Here is a 7,500-nt window from a genome sequence, read left to right as displayed (position 1 = left end):
TTCCAAAGGTTTCCCATCAACCATTACAACGGTCCCAGTAATTTTTCTTTCGTAAATGCAACTGTAATTAACTGTCGTATATGCACAAGAAATTATGGCCATCATCGATTACCAATTTGGATTTCAGTCATTGGAATGGAATAAAACCTTGCATCAGATATCCAAAGTTCTGCAGAGGTCGTATGTATGCGAGTTGTGCATATTTTATTTTATTTTCATTAGTGACAGCCTATTTTTCATTGTATTAGATAAAAATCTGCAATTAAAAACGGGTTAGTGCCTGATAAATCATCCTGAAATAGAGTGGAGTGTCCCTGGTGGGAGTAAGGATCCTCTCAGAGACATGATAAGCAATGTTCCCCATCCCACTCGTAAATTTTGCTGGCGCTAGTCCCTGTACCGTATACAAAATAATAAAATATTTTTAGTAACGGTTAATGAGCTAACCAGCTCTATAGGCACGTCTTTACATGTTCTCATCAATACGTGAAGCTTACATAACACATTGACAAAATGACGTTTACATATCAATTTATCATCGTCTATATTATTCTCATCGTTCGCATGCAGTCCTTTAACTGCTTTTTTTTATGCTGAATATATTAACCTGATGTTTTATGATCATGGTATTCTATGAAAAAAAATACAAGAGGTTGATCACAGTCCCATTGCTAAGTGTTACAGAACGCCAAAAGATCCTCCGCCGAATAGAAAATACATGTTAAGGACACTTTATATCTATAGTAGCTGTGAACTTATGATGCAATAGATTTATATGCAAAGAATACAAACTGGTTTATTTATCAGTGGCATGATCTACTCAAAACAATGTTGCCACTGGAAAAATGTCACCACAAAAGATAGGATTATCTCCAAGCGATTTAAAAGCCAGATAACAACAGGAGAGGCAAATTGTATGCGCATTTTTATAATTCAAATATGTAGTATTGAGTAACCTATCATTCTTTTCTCCATATGCAAATTATTACATAACTTTCCGAGGCTGTTTGTATGGGCATTAACTTAGCTAAATCCTACTAAAGAAAGGATACTCTCTCTCTCTCTCTCCCCCCCTCTCTCTCTCCCTTTTTTATTTTTTCTCTGTCTTTCTTTCTTGGTTTCTTTTTTTTTCTTTTTATTTCTCTCTCTCTTTTTCTGTCTGTCTGTCTCTGTCTGTCTGTCTGTCTCTCTCTCTCTCTCTCATTGCCTTCAATCAGTGTTAGCAACATATGTGATTATATGTCCTGTTCTTCACTTACGAAAGGAACCATTGACTCCAACATTCCTCAACAGCTTAGTTTAGGTCTAAGCCAAACTGTAGTATATAAGCCATAGTGTTAGTATATAACTAATGTAGTATATAAGCCATAGTATGTGACATCGTGCAGAGGAGTACGATCTGTTTCAAAAACAGTTTATCATCCTACCTTGTTGGACTTGGTAGTAAACATTTCATAAGTAATGCAATTAGTTCCCCTTCACATGTGAGAAACTACTCAAATGTACTATCTAAAATATTTCACCACCAATCAGAGCACATATAATCGCCAATTCCTCGGTAGTATAGTGGTTAGTATCCCCGCCTGTCACGCGGGAGACCGGGGTTCGATTCCCCGCCGGGGAGGCCTTTTCTCCACAATCATTTGCAATAGCCAATGTGGCAACCAATCCAATCGCTTCTCTGTGGCATGACCGAGTAAGTTAAGAAAAACAATATATTATCTTTGAGGTGTATATATGACACCTGTTACAGGGCACCCTTTTTCAAGACTCGTAAGTGAGCTTGGACGGTTTTCTTCAATACTAAGTGTAAGTAATCTGTGGACAGAGAACTGATAAACATATAAGTAAATAGATATTCTGCTTTTTGATCTATCACTAACATGTCACATCCTTGGTTTTGCTTTTTCAGATTCTACCTAGACTTAACTTATATGTACTTATATGTACTCTGACCTTATTGTGTTATATTATTATTTTGGCCATTGTATATAACGAAGCATTTCAGTGATATTACCAATAACGTATGATAGTAGACATTGCTATATATGGATTTCTTTTCTGTCTTACACTATATATTTACTGGGAGTGTCTTTCATATGAAATGTCCTAATAAAAGTGAATAATTGATTTGATATAACCACTGTTGTTTACATGGTTATATGATTCAATGATTACTTATTCCTTTATATAGGAAAACATTCTTTAAGAGCCAAGTATGTTACTCCATTACCAATTAATGAAGAAAAAGTTCAAATCATATACTTACTGTAGATATTCTTTCAACAGAAAGCTATTACATTTAAGATTTTTTTAAAAATTAAAATCTCGAAAACTTCAAGCTCGAGAAACAATGATTCAAAACTACTTGACTGTCTTTGTGACTCAGCATTCAAATTTTCTGAGGCTCTGTTGACCGTTGGGTTTGAAAGCTATTCAAATAACCGTCATCGTCAGCTGTACTGTTGATGGTTGTGCGCAGTCTCCGAATAGTCGTTAAATCACGTGATACCTTCCCAGTCTCCCAAAAGTCGTTAAATCACGTGATCCCTTGACTAACAGAACTTGATAGTGGAGTGTGGAATAATTGCCCGATGCTGTTAAATTCTGACGGCTGACTGTGCGCTGTTTGTAGATATTTACGTTTGTTAGCTATCATTTGCGTCTCCTCAGCTGATCGTTCTTCGCCTTGAATCCATGTAGTCTTAATCGTGGGTGCAAGGCAGATATAATCACGGAAGATGTTCCTAAACTATATTTTAATACCAGAAGTACATGCAATCTCTAGGAGAAGACATATCAGTAAGGGTTCGTTTTCGTGCCGTTTACTGTACATATTCACTGTGAGGCCAATTTATATACTTTTGTGATCAGTTCATTATTAACGAATAATTAATGAATAAAGTTTCAAAAAGTAATGGCATTATCAATTAAATTACTCATAATGGCTATAACCGCACTGCCACACCGTTGCAAGGAAGGCGTTACATAACACCTTTACTCCCACCTGGTAGGTAACATACCAGCCAAGGTATGATTTCTTCAAACATTTTAAACTAAAATGACTGATTTTCTTTGGGATACATAACCTCTTGAGAATGTTTGCTGTAAAAAATAAAATACAGAGAGAACAGTTGCAAATTATGTTTGCATTGCCATTTATTCATAGATCTTCAACAGAGACATCACTCCTTACAGGGCAGCATTTCTAACAATCTTTTGATAATCAAGATGAACATGTATATCACAGACCATTAAACTTAGCAAAATACCTCCCCGGCGGGGAATCGAACCCCGGTCTCCCGCGTGACAGGCGGGGATACTAACCACTATACTACCGAGGAATCGGTGATTGTAAAGGTTCGACTTCTGTATTTATTATGATAAATTTCTCCTCCTCTTTCACGCTTATTAGTTAATACGCTAATGACATAATTAGGTATGATACAAAATTAATATTTTGCTTTGTATTTGATAACCATTCAATATTTACTGTTCTATTTTACCTCTCAATCGGAAAGACCCAAAGAATATTCGTTATATATATATACCCAGAAATTAATTTCAATATTTATCAGTTTAGACATGCATAGCTACCGGATAGATATATTAATGTATTTCTCTCAGAGGTATACAGATATGTATCTATTTCTGTGTATATGCATGGCTATATATATGAATATTCCTTGGGTCGGGTCTCGCACAATTTTAACGAACCGAGTGTCTATTTCTTAACATAATGTCAGTTCCATAGTATCAACCTGGTGTGACGGGCGCGGTGTAATATACAATAGATCTATCCATACCCTTCTGTAAGACTAGGATGTGAAGCTTTTACTAAGACTTTTTGCGAAGGCTTGAGGTCCTGTGGTTGTCAATGATGAACCCCATGTTAGAGAGAATGCAGTCAGGCACAGAGAGAGAGAGAGAGAGAGAGAGAGAGAGAGAGAGAGAGAGAGAGAGAGAGAGAGAGAGAGAGAGAGAGAGAGAGAGAGAGAGAGAGAGAGAGAAAGAGAGAGAGAGAGAGAGAGAGAGACAGAGAGAGAGAGAGAGGCAGAGAGCAGAGAGCAGAGAGCAGAGAGCAGAGAGAGAGAGAGAGAGAGAGAGCAGAGAGGCAGAGGCAGAGGCAGAGGCAGAGGCAGAGGCAGAGGCAGAGGCAGAGGCAGAGGCAGAGGCAGAGGCAGAGACAGAGAGAGAGAGAGAGAGGGAGAGAAAGAAACTCCAATAACTTAAAAACATGTAACAACCAATCTCATATCTGGGTTCTATCTTGCCATACCAAAAGAGGTACCGAGCAGTTTCCCAGTAGTCGTTAAATCACGTGATACCTTGACCAACGGAACCTGACAGAGGAGAATGGAGTAATTAACCGAATCCTGTCATGCCAAATGCTACACTGTTGGTATCTCATAAACCTATAGAGAGGCAACCCTTTTCAAGTGGATGAACGTGAAATAATATGAATACGTGTGATTAACTTTATAATTATAAAATCATTCCTACTTCAAGCATAAGAATGGGTGGCACTGAACACAAAGGTGCAACAGTTATATGTCATATGAAGTTTTGGTAAATATTACGTTAAGGAATATCTGCTGCTGTCGATGCCGAGTATGGATATTCTCAAGCAGGAAGATGTGGAACATTTTGTCATCACCAGAAGTCGGGTTCAAGTCATTCTTTCTTACGTGCATGGTAGATATTTGTTGCAGGACACACACACACACACACACACACACACACACACACACACACACACACACACAAGCACACACAAACAAACACACACACACACAAGCACACACACAAACACACACACACACTCTCTCTCTCTCACACACACACACACACACACACACACACACATAAACACACAAACACAAACACACACACACACTCTATCTCTCTCTCACACACACACATACAAACACACAAACAAACAAACAAACACACACAAACACACACACACAAAAAAAATGTTTCGCGGTCTCCAGAAACATATAAACTGCGCCACTTTCTTTCCAAGGCCTTTCCACATAAAATGCATTGCCGCTGTTTCTCTCTACTGCTCTCTTTCCCTTGGCTCGATGCTCACCATACCCAAGACGTTTTATGACTGATATAAATTCAAAAGTTCAAGACCTTGCTCTCGGCCACACTCCACGGTTAAAAAAGTAAAACTCCTTTCACTCGGGCTACTCCCCCCTTTCTGCTTCCCGGGACCTGCCTGAGGAAGTAGTCTCATCAACAACAAGTTACTGAATATGTGGTAATGCGCTGGATGAGTTAAACAGGTAAACAATAATGAGATTTATGGTTGTTTTCTCCCTTTCTGCTTCCCGGGACCTGCCTGAGGAAGTAGCCTCATCAACAACAAGTTACTGAATATGTGGTAATGCGCTGGATGAGTTAAACAGGTAAACAATAATGAGATTTATGGTTGTTTTCTCCCTTTCTGCTTCCCGGGACCTGCCTGAGGAAGTAGCCTCATCAACAAGAAGTTACTGAATATGTGGTAATGCGCTGGATGAGTTAAACAGGTAAACAATAATGAGATTTATGGTTGTTTTCTCCCTTTCTGCTTCCCGGGACCTGCCTGAGGAAGTAGCCTCATCAACAAGAAGTTACTGAATATGTGGTAATGCGCTGGATGAGTTAAACAGGTAAACAATAATGAGATTTATGGTTGTTTTCTCCCTTTCTGCTTCCCGGGACCTGCCTGAGGAAGTAGCCTCATCAACAAGAAGTTACTGAATATGTGGTAATGCGCTGGATGAGTTAAACAGGTAAACAATAATGAGATTTATGGTTGTTTTCTCCCTTTCTGCTTCCCGGGACCTGCCTGAGGAAGTAGTCTCATCAACAACAAGTTACAAAATATGTGGTAATGCGCTGGATGAGTTAAACAGGTAAACAATAATGAGATTTATGGTTGTTTTCTCCCTTTCTGCTTCCCGGGACCCAAGGAAGTAGCCTCATCAACAACAAGTTACTGAATATGTGGTAATGCGCTGGATGAGTTAAACAGGTAAACAATAATGAGATTTATGGTTGTTTTCTCCCTTTCTGCTTCCCGGGACCTGCCTGAGGAAGCAGTCTCATCAACAACAAGTTACTGAATATGTGGTAATGCGCTGGATGAGTTAAACAGGTAAACAATAATGAGATTTATGGTTGTTTTCTCCCTTTCTGCTTCCCGGGACCTGCCTGAGGAAGTAGTCTCATCAACAAGAAGTTACTGAATATGTGGTAATGCGCTGGATGAGTTAAAGGATTAACAGGTAAGCAAAAATGACATTTATGGTTGTTTTTAACGTGCGTGGGCGTCCTTACATATGGTAGTAAATGAACTACCATAATATTTTATTGACATAATAAATGGTAACTTGTCTTGGTGGTTAAGTTATTTGTGAATCTTTCTCTCCCAATATACAAATGAATGATCTTAGGATTATTCTTCAGAAAGCATTAACCTATAGGAAAAAAATAAAGAAACAATATATATGGATGAGAATTCATTAAAATTGGAATGGTACATGATTATTTATTCATTAAGAAGATGCAATAATTATAACCAAAATAATCATTGAAAATTGCAAAACTGTACATCGTGGTTATTTATGATAGAATCAAACAGCATTTTATGAACCTAAAGATGATATAGATATGAATTGTATTTATTAGTATTATTATTGCCACTATCATTTTTATTATCTTTACTACATTTTTTCTACTGCTTATACTTTTGCTATTACTACAACCACTACTACTACTACAATTACAACTGCTTTTACTGCTACTTCTACAACTACAACTACATCGACAACCACATCCACGACTGCAACTATTACTACTACTGCGATTGCAACTGCATCTACAACCACAACCGCGACAGTTACTAGTACTATAATTACAACTACAACTACAACTATTACTACTACTATTGCTAATACTACTTCTACTCTTATTACTACTATTACTATTACTACTACTATTACTATTACTACTACTATTGCTACTACTACTACAACTACTATTACTTCTACTATTACTATTACTACTACTATTACTATTACTACTACTATTGCTACTACTACTACTACTATTACTACATCACTATCATTATTGTTACTCTCCTTTTTCTGCGTTTCATCTGTTGTTTGCAGTCATTACTTCTGCCAAATACCCTGTCTGAGCCCTTTGCCAAAATATCTTGAGTTGACCGCGTGCATTCTGCTCCCGTGCCAAAATCTCGGTATAGTGGAAAACAAATTAAATAGAGTTTACATTCTCTTTTCTTATGTGAAAGATAATAAGGTAGTAAAATACAACTTTGTAATCGATGTTAGAATTTAAATCATTCTACATTCTTCAAGCACTGCGTTCCTTCCAGTTGCTGTTGACAATTAAGGAATTTGACAATTGTAAAGTCCGCCTGAAATATGATAAAAGATTGTGATTGCTGTTAGTATTATCATTCTACAAATAGTGTTGTATATG

General features: G+C 37.5%; 2 non-coding genes across 2 annotated transcripts; one reads left to right on the top strand and one right to left on the bottom strand.

Moving 5' to 3' along the window:
* The first annotated feature begins 1,552 nt into the window (after positions 1-1,552).
* On the top strand, positions 1,553-1,624 carry TRNAD-GUC (transfer RNA aspartic acid (anticodon GUC)). The gene has a single exon. It is a non-coding gene; the product is annotated as a tRNA-Asp (tRNA).
* A 1,648-nt stretch (positions 1,625-3,272) lies between these two features.
* On the bottom strand, positions 3,273-3,344 carry TRNAD-GUC (transfer RNA aspartic acid (anticodon GUC)). The gene has a single exon. It is a non-coding gene; the product is annotated as a tRNA-Asp (tRNA).
* Positions 3,345-7,500: the final 4,156 nt, after the last annotated feature.

This window comes from Penaeus vannamei, chromosome 13, assembly GCF_042767895.1.
Source record: "Penaeus vannamei isolate JL-2024 chromosome 13, ASM4276789v1, whole genome shotgun sequence".
NCBI classification, from domain to species: domain Eukaryota; kingdom Metazoa; phylum Arthropoda; class Malacostraca; order Decapoda; family Penaeidae; genus Penaeus; species Penaeus vannamei.
This window is presented reverse-complemented; position numbering and strand designations above follow the sequence as displayed.